Below are 19,102 nucleotides of genomic sequence, written 5' to 3' on the forward strand. Positions count from 1 at the left end.
ATGGTGCCAGGAGCTGTGATTCTGCCGTTACTCTCTAAGAGATCAGGAATAGGCTCCTAGGAACTCTCAGAGGCATCAGGGCTGATTCTGGAAGTACTTGTGGCTTTAAGCACCTGCTGCCAAAATAGAACCACATTCCTAAAATTCATTGTACTAACCCACATTTGAATTCTGCTCAGGAAAGAGTGTCCATCCATTGCTCAATGGATTAACCGCTTAATGACTGTTACTGTGAAAAATGTAATGTCCTTGTTTCCCAGAAGCAAGAATTTGGGAGGGTTTAAGGATACAAGCAAAAAATTCAAGACTTTCACATTTTTGAAAATGATATGATATACTTCACAAAAACAAGGCAGACACCACATGTATTTACATCATTCTAAATATTATTTGTAGAAGTACTAGGAGACACCATCTGATCCTCAAAGTTGAACTGTGCCTGTAATGTTCATTACACATAAATATTATCTTTCATTGACATTTGTCCACACAGTTCTTAGAATCCTAACCCTCAGCTAGCTATTCCATTCCTCAAGAGGGAATTTTCCCTAGGTTATTTCCAAATTTAAATTCTTCTTATTATTATATTGCACATGTGTTGATCTGATAATAAAAAGCCAGAATTTACTGAGCACTTCCTGAAGGTGAAAAGGTCTGTATATGAATATCTCATGCTGTCCCCTGAATGGCCACTTAAGATTGGATGAATTACCAGTGCTATTATATACTCACACTAGTGATGACATCAGTAAGATTTGAGGGAATTTAACTGTATCTGCCAGGCACAATTGTTAAAGTGCCTTAATTTAGCTCATGGAACAGTACTGAAGTTGGTTCTTCAGTTGTTTCCAATATACATAGCAGAAACTGACACCACAGAAGATAAATGACAGGGTACCTGTGGAAATAATTGCCAAGGCATTAACTTAGAATGCCTGGTCCTAGGCTTTTTTTTTTTTAAACAGAGATCTTCACTTACGTTTATTAAAATATAATTGTACATGTATTTCAACTTTGTTTGCTCTTTCTTTTTCTTTTTCATTTTCTCTTTCTTTCTTTCTTTCTTTCTTTCTTTCTTTCTTTCTTTTTTTTTTTTTTTTTTGGTTTTTCAAGACAGAGCTTCTCTGTGAAACATTCCTGGCTGTCCTGTAACTCACAGAGAGGTCTGTCTGCCAATGCACCCCAAGTGCTGGGATTAAAAGTGTACACTACCACCATCTGGCTTCAACTTTGTTTTCTTTCCTATGAGGTGTAATACTTGTTTCTGTAGTTATTATCACCCATCAGTGTATAGCTGAAGGTATATACCATTGTCTTATATTTGGTTGTGCTGTTGTTTTAAAAGTACCCAAATACAGTCCCAGTTTCACAGGTTTGTTTTTTAGATCTTTAGTCCTTAAGTATGACAGTTGGCTTGTACTGATGAGACAAACTAAGGCACAAGTAATACATGTAATAATATTTCTTTATCCAGCACGCTAATGGAGAGATCAAATGTTGTTCCCTGTATAATTTCATGGGGGCCCTACCCTGCCTGGGGAGTGGTGGGTGGATAGGGTGGGGTGTAGGTTGGAGGTCCTAGACTTTTTAACATCTGTGTAACTGCCTCGAACAAATTCTAGGTCCAAATGAAAATCACTCAGTAGAATTCAAAAGGATGTCTGAATTATTGAGCAAATAACTGCTCAGGTTTCTATTTCAAGCTTTCTGGCTATTTCCATTATTCTTAAATCAAAATAAACCACTGCTATATTTCACTCAGAGAAAAATACTCTTGTACATCAATCAATGGTAGCTAATATTTCTTATGACGAAAATAATGGTCATATGACTATGAATATTATTTTATCCAAATTCCACCTGTTTTAACTTACCACCAGCCTGTGGTATCCAATAGCGGGACACACACACATACATTTTAGTTTGTATATCACACAGGCTATAGATTAGCAGTCATCATTAAGGAGAGATTTCCCATTACTAGAGGTACATTACAAGTCCCTCATACTATGTTTATACCAGACAACATTTGTATTTACATGTGCATATATGCTAATCCTAAACCCATATCCTTTCAAAGGCCATAATCTTGGTAGAATTGAAATGACATACGATTTTGTTCATGACACTTGAAGATGTGAATAGAATGAAATGAAAAAAAGAAAGAAAGAAAGAAAGAAAAAAGTGCCAAAATAGGGTTTAAAAATTGTATCACTTTCGTTTAAATGCAATATGAGAAAGGAATATTGGCTTATCATTCTCATAAGTTCTGTACACATGCACAGTTTTCTTAAAAAATCATACAAAATAATTTCATCCTTTAAATTTCATTTCGATAAATTGAAACAAAAAAGAATGTATAAAACAAACTTATAGGAACATTGGTAATGTCACCATTTTCTAGAGGGAATTTAATGTCTCATTCCAGCAGAAGACGAACCCCTGCATCCTGGAATAAACCTTTAATGCTAAGGTTACTGTAATGGTAAGCATGCATGTCTAAGAAGACCAGGGTTGTGAACTTGGAGGAAGGAAACAAGCTCCACAACAACCACCACAGGCTTCCAAGAAGCTGAGATGTGGTAGAGTTTCCTGAACTGTTTCAACCAGAAATCCATGGCACTACCCAGCTATTGTTTTCCTTTCTTGACCACTAAAGCAGGCCTTTTCTGAGCTGAGAGGCTTTCTTCAATGAGCCACTATGACCACAAGCATCTCTTTCAGAGCACTGTTTGTTCTCTTCTGGAATTTGGAATACCGGTAGCCCTCGAGGCAGCCTCCAGACCATCACTGAACAAATAAGAAACAAATTTACATAAGTTTCATTTCCACTTTACTCACCTTCTGTCCAAATCTAGATCAGGACCGTTTAGAAACACCAATGTAGAGGTCACTAAAATTCAAGGGTACATGTGATCATTAACTATATGGCACAGGCTTAAGAACTATTTGAAATGAATAGCTAAAGCAAGAGAAAGTCTTTTGCAAGAAAGAAATATAAAGACCTATGTTGACATTTTTCACTATGGAAGAAACTGGAATCACTACTATGTTGTCGCATCTCTGAATATCTAGAGAGCCAGCCAGCATTTTTAAGGTGCCTATGAGGTATCCCAGGTTCTTCACTTGCATTTCTATACTTACTCTGTAAAAGGGTCTAGAATTCTGAGCTATTCCAAATACTAAAAGAGCAGAAACAAGATACAAATGCAGTAATACCTGGATCTAGACACATTTCCTTAACTTTCTGTCTTGGTTTCTGATGAGTCATTTTTAAAAGTGCTTTTCCATGATAAGAACAGGGCTGGTAAATATAACTGAGAACTTCAGCAATGCACTCAGTTTTCCAGTGTATTGCTCTCTTGAACATGAGTTAGCATAAAACTCTGACTTTAAATTAAACCTTACTGAGGTTGTGTTTGACATGCTGGATCAAAGCTATAGTAAAGGAACACTGATAAAGGAGCAAGCATACACGAAGAAATATTTCTTTTGTTAAAGACACTCATCAGGAGCAAACACCACATTTCTTCTGAAACTCTGCAAACACCCCACAACCACCACAGTGCCTTCCCTAGATCATTCATTGGGGCCCACACTGACTATTGTCACGAAAGCAATCACACTGTCCAGCTGGACACACACCTATTAGGCAGGTGTGCCTAACATCTTAACATTCTATTGATCCTCTCCCAAATCTTATGCAAAACAGGGGGAGTGGCTAGGGAGCAGCTCAGCGTTTAAAAGGAATCTCAGCCACAACACTCAGGAAGAAATCCACACAACTAGAACCAGAAAGAAAGAAAAAAGAAGAATATAATATGCAAATCTGAGTGAGGAAACCAAGACAAGTCAAAAGAGACCAGTGCATACTCAAGGGCAAAGCTGCAAAGATGCAGACTTCCGCTTCTGACAACCACACATTACGAAACCCCCAGCACTGTATGTATGGGATGAACACTCCTCAGTTGTCCCATCTGTGGCATGGTTTACATATTCAGTAGAAAGTCTTCACACTGACTCCAGTGGTGTTTCCACAAAAAGCTGTCATTTTTTGCTATTTCAGCCTCTGTGCATACCCAGTAGAAACCGCCTTGCCATAAACACATTTTTGCTTATGATAAATGACGTAAGTCACTGAACAGTTAGAATAAATCAGAAATTATATAAAGTGCCTAAGCATTCCACACACATTAATCTTCAAAAAAGAAGAGTAGTAAGGATTTTTATTTCCATTTTAGAGATAAAGAAAATTGAGGCTTGGGAGAAGAAAAGTAATTTGGTCCACATAGAAAATGAATGAGAAAATAGGAAGAATTGGGCATTAGGGCCTTTTATGTATTTTGTGACACTTCCCTAGTTCTTTTGCCCATTCTTAATAACCTATGTCTAAATGAAATGAGTATCTGCAAAGGTTTCAAATCCTGACTTTGATTATAGTTGCTCACTATACCCCACTTTGCAAAAACAAACTAACTCCCAAGGGTGACTGAAACCCTGATAACTTTTTTTTATTTTATCAAAAAGAAACTGCACATTTCAAAACGAAAAAAATGAATGAATGAATGAATGAGGAGGAGGAAGCTATAATTTCCATGGAGCACCTGGGACTTCTATTGGCTCTTTTTTCCTCTTCAATGTTTCACTTCCCCCAGACCAATGAACAACTCCCACTGACTTCAAAACCAGCTCCTGGGGAAAAAATAGCAATGAGGTCAGAAGGGTCAGTAGGAGGAGGCCCTGATCTGTAAGGGAGGCATGAAGAAACAGAGATTCATTGCAGATGCCAGTCATCTCAAATCGTGTGTTCAAAGCGTCCTCCTAGTGCTGATTTCTATCAGGGATCTGGGCCGGCTCAAAAAGTAAGAGTTTCCATCTGGCAGGGATGTGCTCCTGCTGCACAGATATTTCCCAGGTTTCTAAGACTGTTCCAGGTTTCTGTGGGCCAGTTTGAGTTTGATGAAGAGCGAAGGCATCCATATGTCAAATGGACTTAATTTACCCCTACCATGACAAGGCAGCCTTACTGTGCTTCCCACAGAGCTGATCTGTCTGGATTTGTGCACTTCTGTAATTTCAAGAAATATTCTTTTGTAGAAGAAAAAATAACTGTAGATTGAGCTAATACATAAAGCAAACTTGTGATATAACTAGAACACTTCTTACAAGAGGTTTCTTGTGTTACCAAGCCCCTGCCTCTCCAAATTGCTAGGGCATCTGCTTCTTCTGATGTAACAGGGGTTGGAGTTTACCTAGAAGTCAGGTGGATGCCTCCCTTAGTCCAGCCTGTCACTGATTTACAAAATGACTTCTTTGAGGCAGCCATTTAGGCATTCATTCTTAATTTATCATCCATCTGTCATCATTGTTGCTGCTGCATCATTATTCATAGTCATTACAGACTTATAATGATGAGCCTTTGGATAACAATGCTTGTAATAAGCTTTCCTACTGCCTACTTAATACAGCATGCCTTTAATGTTTGTTCTGCCACAAAAGGCCCCAAGTTTTATGTTTGGCAGCTTTCTGGGTGGTTACAGGTACAGCTCAGAAGGACAGAGAAAACACGTCCATGGCATCTTTCAAAAGACTAGACTGAGTGTCCTTTCATGTAGTGATTCCAACACTGAAACCCACTGCCCTGTCTGTTCTCAACTCAAATTTTGAGTAACTCTCAGAGGATGCTGATGGCCATAAGCTGAATGAAGGCCCAAGTCTGTCCTTCACCTTCTCATATATGTCCTACTGAGAGTCAAGGAAGTAAAACACATTCTGGAGGCAAAGCATGAACCTCAGAGACTAATAAACACACTATAAGATAGTACACTGCCTGGAAAGTGAACATAGATAAAAAGTGTGGCTGTGGGGAATTAGTAAAATTCCATGCATCTCCGTTTAGTCATAGCAGCGGTGAGCTTGTGCCTAGGATCCTGTCTATAAATGCACTTCCTTCCAAAGTCAACGAGAGTTTTGTTACAGCGTTGTAGAGGGAAATGGATTCAGACGTCATTTACAATGATTCATTTTGCTTCCTCTCCTGCATTTTATATATATTGACAGAATATAAAAATACATTCTAAAAAAAAAGAATCAATGTTTCTACTGAAACATCTAAAGGAGCCCTGAGAATTAAAAGATTTGACAGGCTGTGAAGAAATACTTAAGTGGGGGTGACCCACAATGGAATTCCATAGGCCTCAGACAATCAGCTCACAAAGAAAAGTCCAAGTGCTTAAGCATCACAGATTGCTCTTGACTTATTTTAAGATTCGAATTTCCATTTTATTTTTAACAAGAGCCTTACAGTTCGCTGACAAATGTCCCGCACTATATTTAGAGGAATAATAATATTTAAGAACAGGAGCACACACTAACAGAACTGGCTTTCTACTTTGTCTCTAAAGACAGAGAAAGCAAATGCACACAGTAAAAAATTCATGTCAATGGTTTTGCATCTTCCAGCAAAATGATCAGTTCCACTCTGACCTCCGTAGTAAATGGACTTGTAGGTGTGTGTCAGGGATGCTTTCAAAGTCCATCTATGATGACTTTCCCCCTATGAACTAAAAAAATTTCCACCACTAAGCAGGCAATTAGTTTTATCCAAGGAGAGCTTTGGAGCTGAAGGTGAGTTTGAAAACAAAAATAAAAAGGACAAATAGCTTGTTAACCTAGCCCCAAACAACACAAATAGGGCGTACTGCCTTTGCATTTAGAATTAGATCTTTCAGCAAAAGGAAAATCACTGTTTTTGGCTTTCCTTGAAAGAAAGCTAGAGGCAAGCAATATGCTGATTATTCTTCAAAGGAGAAAGGGTGTTGAAAGCTTTTAATAACATGTAAAATCTCAACTTTGCAAGCCACAAACAGCAAACAACAGTAATGCTTTATCACATTATAAATGTAAGTCACTGTGTCTACTATTTGGAGACATCGAATTTTTCAAACAAATCAGAATGCCTTTACTTTTATACTCAAACAGAATGACACAGCTAGACACTTTGAGGCATTCAAAGACAACTGCCATGATAAAATTATATAACATTTGTCCTGAAAAAGACATCCGTAATTAAACGAACACAAAACTGAGTAAGTAAGGATTGGCCATGAGTTTCTGAGGGTCCATCTGTCAGTCAGAGTTTCAAGTATAGTCCACATTACCATTAGTTTCCTCATGATGGTCATTGTGAGTTCCACATTAGACCATTAATTAGAGGAAATGAAGCACATAAATAAATATGCTTATGAGCTCAAGAAACAAGCGTCCACTGCAAATCTTGAACTTGCTCTCCCAAACAGCAAGGAAGCATTAAGATTTCCTGAATCCTTAAGGGCTGCACCCCTGCCTAGTAATGTGCTGCTAGGCTGTGAACTGATAGCATCTCCTTTAATGCTTCCCAGGGCTCAGTGAGTGAAGACACTACTTCTCTGGTTATGAATACTTAACACTTAGAAGAGAAAGGCTATCTACAGCTGTGGTCCTTCTGTAAGAAGGTGTCAAAATGGCCCTTTGCCTTCTTTCCTAAACATTCTCACTGTGCGGTTCCTACATTGAGCCTTGGACATGTGAAGGATGTTCTTTATCCACTAGTTCACTATACCCAAGGGAAGGAGAACAGAAGGAAATATTTTCTACAGACCATAATACATGCTATCTTAGGATCTCAGAGATCCTAACAGTTCATCTCCCACTACTCCATTAAGCTCTGCTAAGCTTGGGGTAATATGCTAGTCAAAAGGCAGAGACATATTTTCTTTCCCCACTTCCAACCTAAATTCCCATTCCTAAAAAGGTAAATTCAGTAATACTTGCAGGAGATACAAAGTTTCTTTTATTTTCTTTTAAGAAAACTCCTTTTGGGGCTGGAGAGATCTATCAGAGGTTAAGAGCACACTGACTGCTCTTCCAGGGGTCCTGAGTTCAATTCTCAGCAACCACATGATGGCTCACAGCCATCCATTATGAGATCTGGTGCCCTCTTCTGGTGTGTAGATATACATGGGAGCAGAATGTTGTATACATAATAAATAAATAAAAATCTTTTTTAAAAGAAAACTACTTTTAAGGTGACAATGTGTCAGTAGATGCATTGGAGTTGGAAAAAATATTTCAATAAGAAATTATTAAACTATCAGTCTTGGAAATAGGGCATGGGGTTTGCAGGTTCAGAAACCCCAACTAAGCTGCATCTATTCTACATCCTTAGGAAGACAGATGGAACAGACACATGCACTCAATGTTTTGTGTAAAACCATGCCATTTTTGCTTTAGACATACTATTGTTGCATAGGTTCATCTGGTTCTGAGTATCTGAGGACATGCATTGGAGATAAACAAAGGTGATGGTAAGTTTGAGTCTGATCAACTCAACCAAGTTTCCCTGGCCATCCTAATTAACCATTCCTTGAGCCGGGCGTTGGTGGCACACACCTTTGATCCCAGCACTCGTGAGGCAGAGGCAGGCAGATCTCTGTGAGTTCGAGGCCAGCCTGGTCTCCAGAGAAAATGCCAGGACAGTTTCCAAAGCTACACAGAGAAACCCTGCCTCGAAAAACCAAAATAAACCAAAAACCAAAAAACAAACAAACAAAAAAAACATTCCAAGTTCTATGTTACAATCTGACACAGGCACAAGACTTGTATACCTATGTTGAGCCCAGAAAACCACAAGTGGTAAATTACTAAAAGCCATAGAGAAAGCACTTGCTTATCCAGGTCACAGAACTTTTCTGCTGGGTAAATCTGTAACATGTGTGGGTGGTACCCAGAGATCTGAATGGAAATGAATCCTAGTATTGTTGGCATTGACCTGATTTACGCCTGAAAGGTGGCCAAAGTCTTTGTTTTCTGCATTGCTTAGGATCATCCTGGATATTTCATGCTCTCAGAATGAGAATGAAAAGGTACAATTCAATTAATGGGAAAAATATTCCATTTGGATAATGACTGAGAAGACATCATCATAGTCAGTGCTGACATCATGAACTTCTCATAAACCTCTGATCAAAATAAAGTCCTGCGGTTTGGGGAAAGGGAAATGGGAAAACCTGGAACAAATTTCCATGTGTAGTGATGACTTTGTAATAGCCATAGGGCTTGGCTCCTGAGCACTTGGCAAGGCAACATTCAGTGTATTCAAGGAACGAAGGTGTAGGTTGAATTGTCACAGAGTGGCAGAAATGGAGGAAGAGTACTAAAAGGTAAACAAGGCATATACAAGTTTCCTATGTAATGATTCTGTAAAAGGTATCAGGACATGGGTCCATAGCAGGACCAATGCCCCTACAACGACCCTGCCTCAATTCTCTGCAATCTTTCTGCATTAACATTTGAGAAGGAAGGGGTTCTGTGTCTCATAAAGAACAAACATTCTAACCAAACTATAGTTTTTACAGGAGATGTATGGGTACAAGACACACTGTCAGAAATTCGAATATAATCTAGCATACTGAAATTTATTATTTATTACCACTAATATTGCATTAACAGAAAAATCTGGCAGTCGTGAGCCAAGTCCTCAGTGATTTTTTTCTTGATTAATGATGCAAACCAAATATCCTTATCTAGGAGAGCACTCCCAGTTAGCTGGAACATATTCTGAAATCACAAAGTGTTGGAGGCTTCCCCTTGTGATCAGGATTCCTATGAATCAAGCATAATTAATGTTTATATTATGTTTACAGTCCCTGTACACACCCATCTGTGAAAACTATTACAACCCAGACTAATAAAAGGAAAAGAAAACAAAGAAGAACCAATACACTGAAGTCCTCCAAAGGCTCAAATAACTCCACGAGGACTCTCACAATAGTTTAGAAGTCCCAAACCTTCCGACACCATCACCCTTGGAATGATCGAAGAAATTATGCCAATCCAAATGGAAGTGTGCTTCTTTAGAACCCAGCTTAGAACACTGTAGAGAAAGTCATCCTCCCCTAAAGTAGCAAACCAGAAACACCAAAATAGAAGCTATGGCACCTCATGCAAGAACTTTCACATGCTGTCACTACTGAACAATTCTCTCCTCGTGTCCTGTTTCTTCAACAGCTGAAAGAATTGGCACACCCAGGAGTCAGAGTGGAGACATTTTTCTGTGCTTACGTGATGTGCTAAGTCCTTCATTGCAGAGGGACTGTCCGGTCATAATACAGCATAGCAAAATACACATGAGAATCAGGAATTATCTCAACAGATGTCAACAGTTTCTTCATCTTATCAGCAAAGGGGCAAACAGCAATAAAAGTGAGAGCAGAAAAATGCAATTGCAGTTCAATGAAACAATTTTGTTTTTCTTCTAGGGATATATGTTATATGTGCTTATGTTATATGTGCTTATGTGTAGTAAGTGATGTGTTTTGGGGTAACAGGGTAGAGAAGGGAATAGTCTTTTTGCTTTTCTTCAGAATACCATTTTCCCCTAACACCATTAATTTCTTACATTTATTCTATTTTTAAATTAAGTATAATTACATCATTCACCACTTCCTAGCCTGTCTCCAATACTTCCCATGCCCTTCCTAAATTCATGATCTCTTTATCTTTAGTAACTGTTGTTACATATGTCTGCAAACTAATGAATAAATATAAAATGACTACTTGATGAATCCATTTACTGTTGCTTATATGTATATGTTTTCAAGGCTGACCACTTGGTATTGGATAACAATTTAAATTGTTCATCTCTGGGGAAGATCAATTCTCTCCCTCTTATAACTCATTAGTTGCCTATAGCTCTTCATCTAATGGTAGAGTCCCATCAGATTTCTCTCATTTGTATTGTCATCTCAACTGGTGTCATTGAGCAGTCTTGTTTAGGCAGCCATACTGTTAAGATTACATGGATGTAGCTTCCCTGTCATGTCAAAAAGACAAACTTCACAGCCTCCTTTTTGATATGTCTCTAAGCCGTGGATCTAGGGACTTCTATTATAAATATATCAACTTGCTCTGGGCACCTCACTGCACATTGCTGTTCTCTGCATTTGGAGAAGTTGTGGCTTCCTCTAAGATCTCCTTCTGCTGCAAAAAAAAGAGAAGCCAATTTGAAGAGCAGTGAAAGGTACATTTGTCATCTTTGTGATTAAAATAGTAGGCTTTTTAACATGCCCCCATTACATATGTGATCATTTATAATTTATAGGTACTTCCTTATGGAAGGGTATGGATGACAATTTTGGAATTCCAAATTTCTAAAATGATGACTCAGCCAGAGAAAGCTTTTACAGGAAAGTCCTTGCAAATCAATGCAAAGAATGACCAAGGACTGGAAAGCTAAATATGAAGTGTGGATACCCATGAACTCAAAACTGCATACAGGAAAGCAATGAGTAATAGAAATTTCCTCTTGATAGTTATTTAGAACTATTCTCAAATTCAAGTTTCCCACTTCACAGGTTAATGCATAGAATATTGAAATCCAAACCCATTGAGGCGCTTAGTCATCTATGAATAGTAAGTAAATTTATATAAACTAAGCACCCACCACACAGAATAACACGTCAGCAAATGAGAAGAACAGAAAGAAGAAGGGTACATTTCTGTGACTCCGACGGATTTTCCAATTGTTGTACATTTACCAATCCTCAGGCAAAAATTTACTTTGTCCAAAACTATGAATGTGAATTTGTTCCTAGTTATGACCAGGACAAAGGAGCCACACCAAATGCTACCATTTGTCTTGTCCATCATTGTGCTATGAATAAGGAAATCAATACATGTTTAATACAAACCCTTGCCATGAACTTGGCATAGGAATATTCAGATGGTTGGAAATCTTAAGTCGTTTTTGTTCAGCCTCCACATCTTGGATCAGAAAATAATGTGTGATTAGCTTGAAAAGTTAATGGGAATGATTGAAATAACAACTACAAAAATGACTGCATAAAAGAAAAATTGTAGTCATTGAGCATTAACCTAAATTGTTATAAATGGTTAAAAATTATGAGCTCAGAGAAGAAAGGAACTACCTTCACTTAGAGTAGTCTGGGAATTCTTTGTGGAAGATAAGGCACTGAAGACAGACTTTGAAAAAGAAGCAGAGTTCAGATAAGCAGAGAAGAGGAAATCCTTTACATATGACACAAGTGAAGCCAGAGAAATGAGAACATGCAGAGCCAAAGGATGACTGGGAGACATTGAAACATATTATTAATGTTGTTCATACCTTCAAAAGCAAATGCCAGTTCTGAGACACTGCTGTTTACGGGTTTGCAAGCATTCATTATATCCCGAATATACTGCTATTGTATAGTAGTCAGATGAGAATAGTGTCCATTTTCAAAGTACATGAAGAGGCCAATGAATTGGATTTACATCCCCTCAACAATATGCACACACTCACGTTTTTGTCTCATGGAATGCAAAGCACAGGAGTTTCTGGACACATGGTTTATATCACCACCATGGGGAACAGAAGTCACTGGGTGCTTTGACATGCTTATCATAAAACACTTGATAAAGAAAGAAGGTGCTGATGCTGCTCTCCAGGCATCATTTACACAAGAAGTCAGACAAACACAACATTGTACAGCTATTATTCCATCATCCTAAGCAATTCCATTTGCTAGAATTCCCCTCTCAATACCACTATGACAATATCATGGAAATAATACTAGATGAATAATGGTTTCTTTCATTCTACCTTCTTTAGGAACTAATTATTGATCTAGCTTTGGGACATGTCAATCAATGAAAGGAGAGACCTCAGAAATCAGATGAGCAATTTTTCCCTATGCCTTTACCAAGTACTATGAAGAGGACTGTATTACATCTTGTACAATACCAACTTTTGTAGGGAATGGGAGTATCATAACACACAGTATTCATCCATCTGATAACTCACTATTCCCCCCTACAACTTTGAGTAATCAATTTTGAGCATTTCTGTAGTGTGTGTGTGTGTGTGTGTGTGTGTGTGTGTGTGTGTGTGTGTGTGTGTGTGTGTCTAAGAATGGAATAATTTTCATTTGGAAAGAAATAAAGAAATGCTAGAACATTTATGGACAAGCTAGCTGATCCCAAGTTAACATCATGGTAGATTTTTTTTTTTTTTTTTTGCGGGGTGGGAGGGTAGTTCAAGACAGGGTTTGGAGGCTGTCCTGGATCTAGCTCATGTAGACCAGGCTGGTCTCAAACTCACAGAGATCTGCCAGCCACTGTCTCCTCCCAAGTGCTGGGACTAAAGGCATGCTTCACCACCACCCAGCCATCATGGTAGTCTTAAAGTGATCTGTTCATCTACAGAAACACACTAGCCTTTTGTGCTGAAGTAAAGCTTTGCATTTTAAACCGTTTCAAACTTTCTCAGAATACATGAACAAAAGCATGGTTCTAAATGGTTTGTGATGAACCAAAGATCCATTGTTATCAATTTATATCACATTGACAAAGACCTGAAACCTTAAACAGGTATCATCTAATCAGAGAGTTCTTGGCAGTTGCTAATACAGTAGTGAGTTCAATGCCTGAACTCCTCTTATAGCACAGATTTCAGAGAAAAGTCTGATTATATTTTATAGAGTATCTCTGTTTTCATGAAGTAATGGAAATTGAAGAGAAAATACAAAGTATGCTTCAAATCCCTGCATGCTGGCAGCATGATGGTGCATGCTTTGTGATATGGTATTTAGTAGGGAAAGGAAGGAAGGTCAAGAGGTCAAGGCCTACCATGCAAACATAGGGAGTTGCAAGCTAGACAAGAATACACGAAATCTTGCCTCAAATAAGATACATCTAAACAAACCAATATGAACAAAGATAGAAGCCATGCACTTCACTCTTTGCTTCTTCATTTAATTGTACAAATTAAGGCATACCAATGCAAAGTTTTAAATAAGCAGTAAAATCTGAATTGTGAAGTCATTTTTAGCTGCTTACAATACCATGCTCATATTGAGATGAGAAAAACACAACCAAGGATTTTAATGTCTAGAACAATAACAATAACAAAAGATCTGAATTACTCCAATTTCAGTTCCCATAAGCATTTCGAGTTATTTACAATATCCTCACATAGACTCTAATCTGAACTTGGGTTTTGAAACCTATAAAACGCAAGGTCTTTAATCTTTAGTGCTCAATGGAAACTTGACACAGAAGCCAGAAAACATCTTCAAATGGCAGCGATATGGCTCCTGTGTTGAAATGACAACTCTACGCTCCTAGGTGATGGCTGTCAATAACAGAAGCCAGACAGAACTGCAGAAATGCTCATCGTATTTGATGTGAAAGCTTGTCACTTTCAGCTCTTGATTTTCTATAAGGTTGAAAAATGATATGCCCCTTTGGAGAAAGCTGTTTAAAGAATGCTGGCGTAAACAAAATGAGCATAGCAACAACTTATAAATACCACTGAGACTCACTGTCACATTCAATTAACTTGATTCCAAAATTCAATCTGGCCAAAATATTTAAAAGAAAAAATCCTGGTCACCACAGCTCTGGAGATCCTTTTCAGTGTTAATGAAAATATTCTGCAAAATCAGGAGGAAAAAAGATAAAGCCTTAATAACACTATCCCAAGATTGATTGGCATTTTGTCATTGTCTCATCACAGTTTAGCAAGATACGTGTGTTTTTAGTATCTCTAATAAAATCCTAACAAGCTATAGTTACAGATGCCCAGGTACAAAATAAACCTCACCTGAAAATCTCAAAAGCCCTCCTTATGATGACTGTCTAAAATCTTGAATTAGGACTCTGCAGCACACTTACAATATCCTGCCTCCAAATGGTCCTTTGTTGCAAACTTTTATCCATACAACTGAAATGAATACATCCAGTGTGCGTTCACGCAGCATTAAATGACCTCTTGTCCCTGGTGTCCTCCTTGCCCTGCTCTGGTCCTACAGTCCAAGGATAGTAGATGCACTTCTGATTCTGCCCTCCTCCTTCTTTCTGATGCCATTTCCTGGTCAGCCGAGGGAACCAGAGGAGATCAAATTTCCCCCTCACTCTAGGTCAGACTGGAAAAAGAAAACCTGCATTGACAGTGGTAGCCTTGACAGTGGCTGTTTAGCTGCCAAGGATGTGGAGGGATGGCAGAGCTTCTCTGCGCAGACACATTTTTCTTCTTCCTTCCCAGGAGAAACCCAAGATTGGTACTCAAAGCCAAAATGTTGTGCACCTGTGGCTATGGCTCATTTTCTTCCCACGGGCCTATCACCCCTGCGCCACATGCCTGCCTACACAATATGCCAGGCCAAACCTACACTACTGTGTAGACCTTCTTGCTAGCAAAAGACTGTGGTTGCTAGGAAATTGCAGTTAAACTATTCTATCAATCATAAAAGAAATTTCAGATCACATATATCATATTCTTTCTAAAATACCAAATCCATTTACCTCCGTATCAGTTAAGAGAGCATAATATCAAAATAAAGCAAAGAGGGAATAAGTGAAAGTCAGGGATAGTGAGTAGGAAAATTGAGCCAGAAATTGTGCTAAACACTTTAAAATACACTTGTCTTTCAACATCTGAGGGTGACTGGCCTCAAGCCATGCTAGCTCTAAAATCTCCACCACTTAAATGGCTTTTATAAGTTGATAATATTTACATAAAATTTATGTCCATCTATATATATTTAAATCATCTCTTGATGAATTGTAATACTGAATACAACGTAAGTGCTATATGGGTAGTTATTCATTGTATTTGGGTGGATGACTGTAAAACTGCCCTTGTTCAGCACATCTAGATACACTTCTTTTTAATCCAGAATTATATATATATATATATATACATATATATATATATATATATGCAAAACACACAAAAATGCAAAAATGTCAGGCCTGCACCTCCTACCCATTAACTTCTGAAGCAAGTAATGTCTTTTCCACTTGACTAACAGTGGAACTGGAATTCAAACTGTTAAGTCACTGAGGGCTGGTGGTGTGGTTCAGTAATAAAGTGAAAGCCTATTTTGTGTGTGTGTGTGTGTGTGTGTGTGTGTGTGTGTGTGTGTTCCGTGTACAATATTCAGTACTTACTCTCACTCCTAAATTTAAGCAGAGACTATGTTAAAGGAGAGTTAGCGTACATGTAAGGCATCCTCCTAATGATCTGTGGACCAAATGTTGTATATTGATCAGCAATTGCTCTTTTGCTTTATAGTACAGTGGATCAACAGACACTGGAGAAGTAAGAGAAGGCAACCAAACTGAGGCTGGGTCCCATAATAATAACTAATTGAGTGGGAAAGGGGACAGGATCTGAACTTCCAGCCCTAAGAAACTTCATAGAAATAGAAAGAAAAGAACAAAAAACAAAACAAACAAACAAAACCCTGTATGTAACCTGGGTGTCTTATGCTTAGTCAAGAGCTAGTCTGAGGCACTTGCATTGAATATTTTACATTATAATCTCCATAAACCTGTGCAACCTAAGGAAGATTCAGTTAAAATGAAGACCAAATATTCTAGCTACGGCTGATGATTTGATATTGATGCTTCATATGTAATCTCTAGGATATCCAGTTTGTTTTATTGTATCATTACAGATTTGCACAATATGTCTCTAATATACAAGCAATAAAGAAATACTCTGCTTAAAACTCATGAGCTCTATGCTTCAAAGTCCCCATTTTGCACTGAGATGTTTCTCACCTGTAAGTAGATCATCTTTAATTAGTCTTTATTTGTCCACTTATGAAGCATGATAGTTGAAGGAATTTCAAGGAACCCAAGTCAAGAACAGAGATGATTCATTAACATATCAGCTGTCAAACTCCTTGCTCATGGCTGACTAGAATGCTCATGCTGACCAGAAGGTCTGTGCTGAGAGAAGGACAAACCATGAGATTTTACAGGATGAGTCAATCAAGATAAACTTTCCCTTACTGTATCCTACTCTAAGCTATTTACAGATACCTATTCACTCAGGCACCATTACACATGAAATAAATGAGATCCTATCTGCACTTTGCAGGGAGAGAGAGGAGAGCATAAGGAAGGTATATGCCCTAACTCTCAAGGAAGCGAATGGTTCCTTTTAACCACACAATAAGCAAACACACATTGTACACCCAGAGAATAGCTTTTCTTTCTTTCTCATATCCATCTGAGATGCAGCAAGCTCATGGGCGTTAAAGATACTAGGATCATCTCAAGGATACAGGATGGAAAACATAAGGATCAAGACTATATCTAAGGGTTCAGAGAGAACATGTCAAATATGGCAGATAAACTTGAATGGTTTCAAATTTTAAACTTAAAATTCTGCTCCTAAGTTGTGCATATGCACAATTTATGTAACATAGATACATATTCCCCAGTTCTAACCTCTTTCAAATAAATCAAAATTCAATAAAAACATTAGCATATTACTCACTTAAACAAGTTTTAAAAATACCTCTTCCTCTTAAATTTGAATGATGTTGTAGGATGAGAAATTGTGTATAACTAAACTAAGCTTCGTTGCCCTTTAATCCCAATACAAATATTATTAGTGTTTGAATTTTCATAGTGTATTATCCTTCATCTGGCCAAATAGACTGCTCTTTAATTGTGACTAATTCACAAATTACTACACCATGAAGTATTTATGTTTTCTTCATTTCTAGGAAGCTGATACATGCAAGGGATAAATTCCTTTTTCATGCCAAAGATTTAATAGGACTGAACACTGACATTATTTTTCAGCCAGTGGATGACACCTCTTTTTCCTGGGAAGTAGCCTAGGAATTATAAGCTCTGTAAACACTACTATGCACATTCCTAGCAAATAGCTCATAATACTAAATATTGCCTTTTCTAGAAGTCTTTCTGCAAAGTAGAATTTTCACCTTGTTCACGCACACACACACACACACACACAGAGAGAGAGAGAGAGAGAGAGAGAGAGAGAGAGAGAGAGAGAGAGAGAGAGAGAGAGAGACCAGAGATAGACACACAGAGAGACTGAGAGATAGAGACATTCACAGAGAGAGCTACAAAATTGGTTTAAAAAGAAACCCTGCTTTTCTAATATTATGCTTGAGAACTGTGCCAGTGTTATATTGAGCACTGAAAAATCGGTATGGATATTTCACTTTTACAAAAGACTTTATCCTTAGAGAAAAATCTCTGATTTGTCAAAAACAAACAAACAAAAATACTGTTATTTTTGCATTCTTCTCAATGAAACCTCCCGTTGTGTAAATATTTCTCCAGTCAGAGTAACTATCATGTAGTAAATGCCATTGACCCCAGGCCATGTGCACAGAGCTCATCAGGTTCTTGAGGCCAAAGCAAGATATATATCTAGATATATCTCTATATATCTCTGATATATCTAGATGCTATTTCTGTTTGTTTGTTTTGTTTATTTTTTTTTTCGAGACATGGTTTCTCTGTGTAGCTTTGCAACCTATCCTGGGCACTCACTCTGTAGACCAGGCTGGTCTCAAACTCACAGAGATCTGCCTGCCTCTGCCTTCCCAGTGCTGGGAATAAAGGTGTGCGCCACCACCACCAGGCCTTCATTGTCTGTTGTTTGGCTCAAGTATTTTTTAAGGCACCAGATCAGAATGAATAGGCAAGAACCATCAACAGCACCAACCTCTCTCTAGGTGTAATTTCTCTATCCTCGAGTCACCCCCCAGTCTGTGCATCATCAGATTACAACATAAGAAAACTACTACTAACAGAATGAAATTTATAAATTTCCATAATTTATTTTCATTTTTCATCTGTTAACATGGTATATACTTATCAGAAGATAAAGACTTTCCTTTCATGTTCTAAAAGTTTGCAGGAGAATCCTGTAAAATTAAGTACATGTGTATATTCATGATTAATCAAAATCTCTCTTTAAGTAGAGAAAGTTCTGCCTAGGATGCTAAAAAAGCAGCATCATTTCTCCCTTACCATAAAGCTTGGTGGCATTTTGCAATGAATTCCATCACATATTCCAAGGCCCCATGGATTCAACCTGTGTGAATACATTACTGTCACAAAAAGCACATTTTCCCTCGTGGCATGTAGCAGCCTTCAATCTAGGAATCCTTTTATGCTATTTCAAAATGTCTTTCAAGTGAGACATCCTGAAATAGCAACATTTATTTTAAGATTTAACAACCTATATTTTAAAACCTGTAGCCAGATTTCAAGGAAGGACACACAC

General features: G+C 37.9%; 1 protein-coding gene across 2 annotated transcripts in view; it reads right to left on the reverse strand.

The window, feature by feature from the left end:
- The window catches only part of Flrt2 (fibronectin leucine rich transmembrane protein 2), an 88,421-nt gene that overhangs the window by 35,994 nt on the left and 33,325 nt on the right, over positions 1-19,102 (reverse strand). The window lies entirely within an intron of this gene.

Source organism: Cricetulus griseus, chromosome 5 (assembly GCF_003668045.3).
Source record: "Cricetulus griseus strain 17A/GY chromosome 5, alternate assembly CriGri-PICRH-1.0, whole genome shotgun sequence".
Lineage (NCBI taxonomy): Eukaryota > Metazoa > Chordata > Mammalia > Rodentia > Cricetidae > Cricetulus > Cricetulus griseus.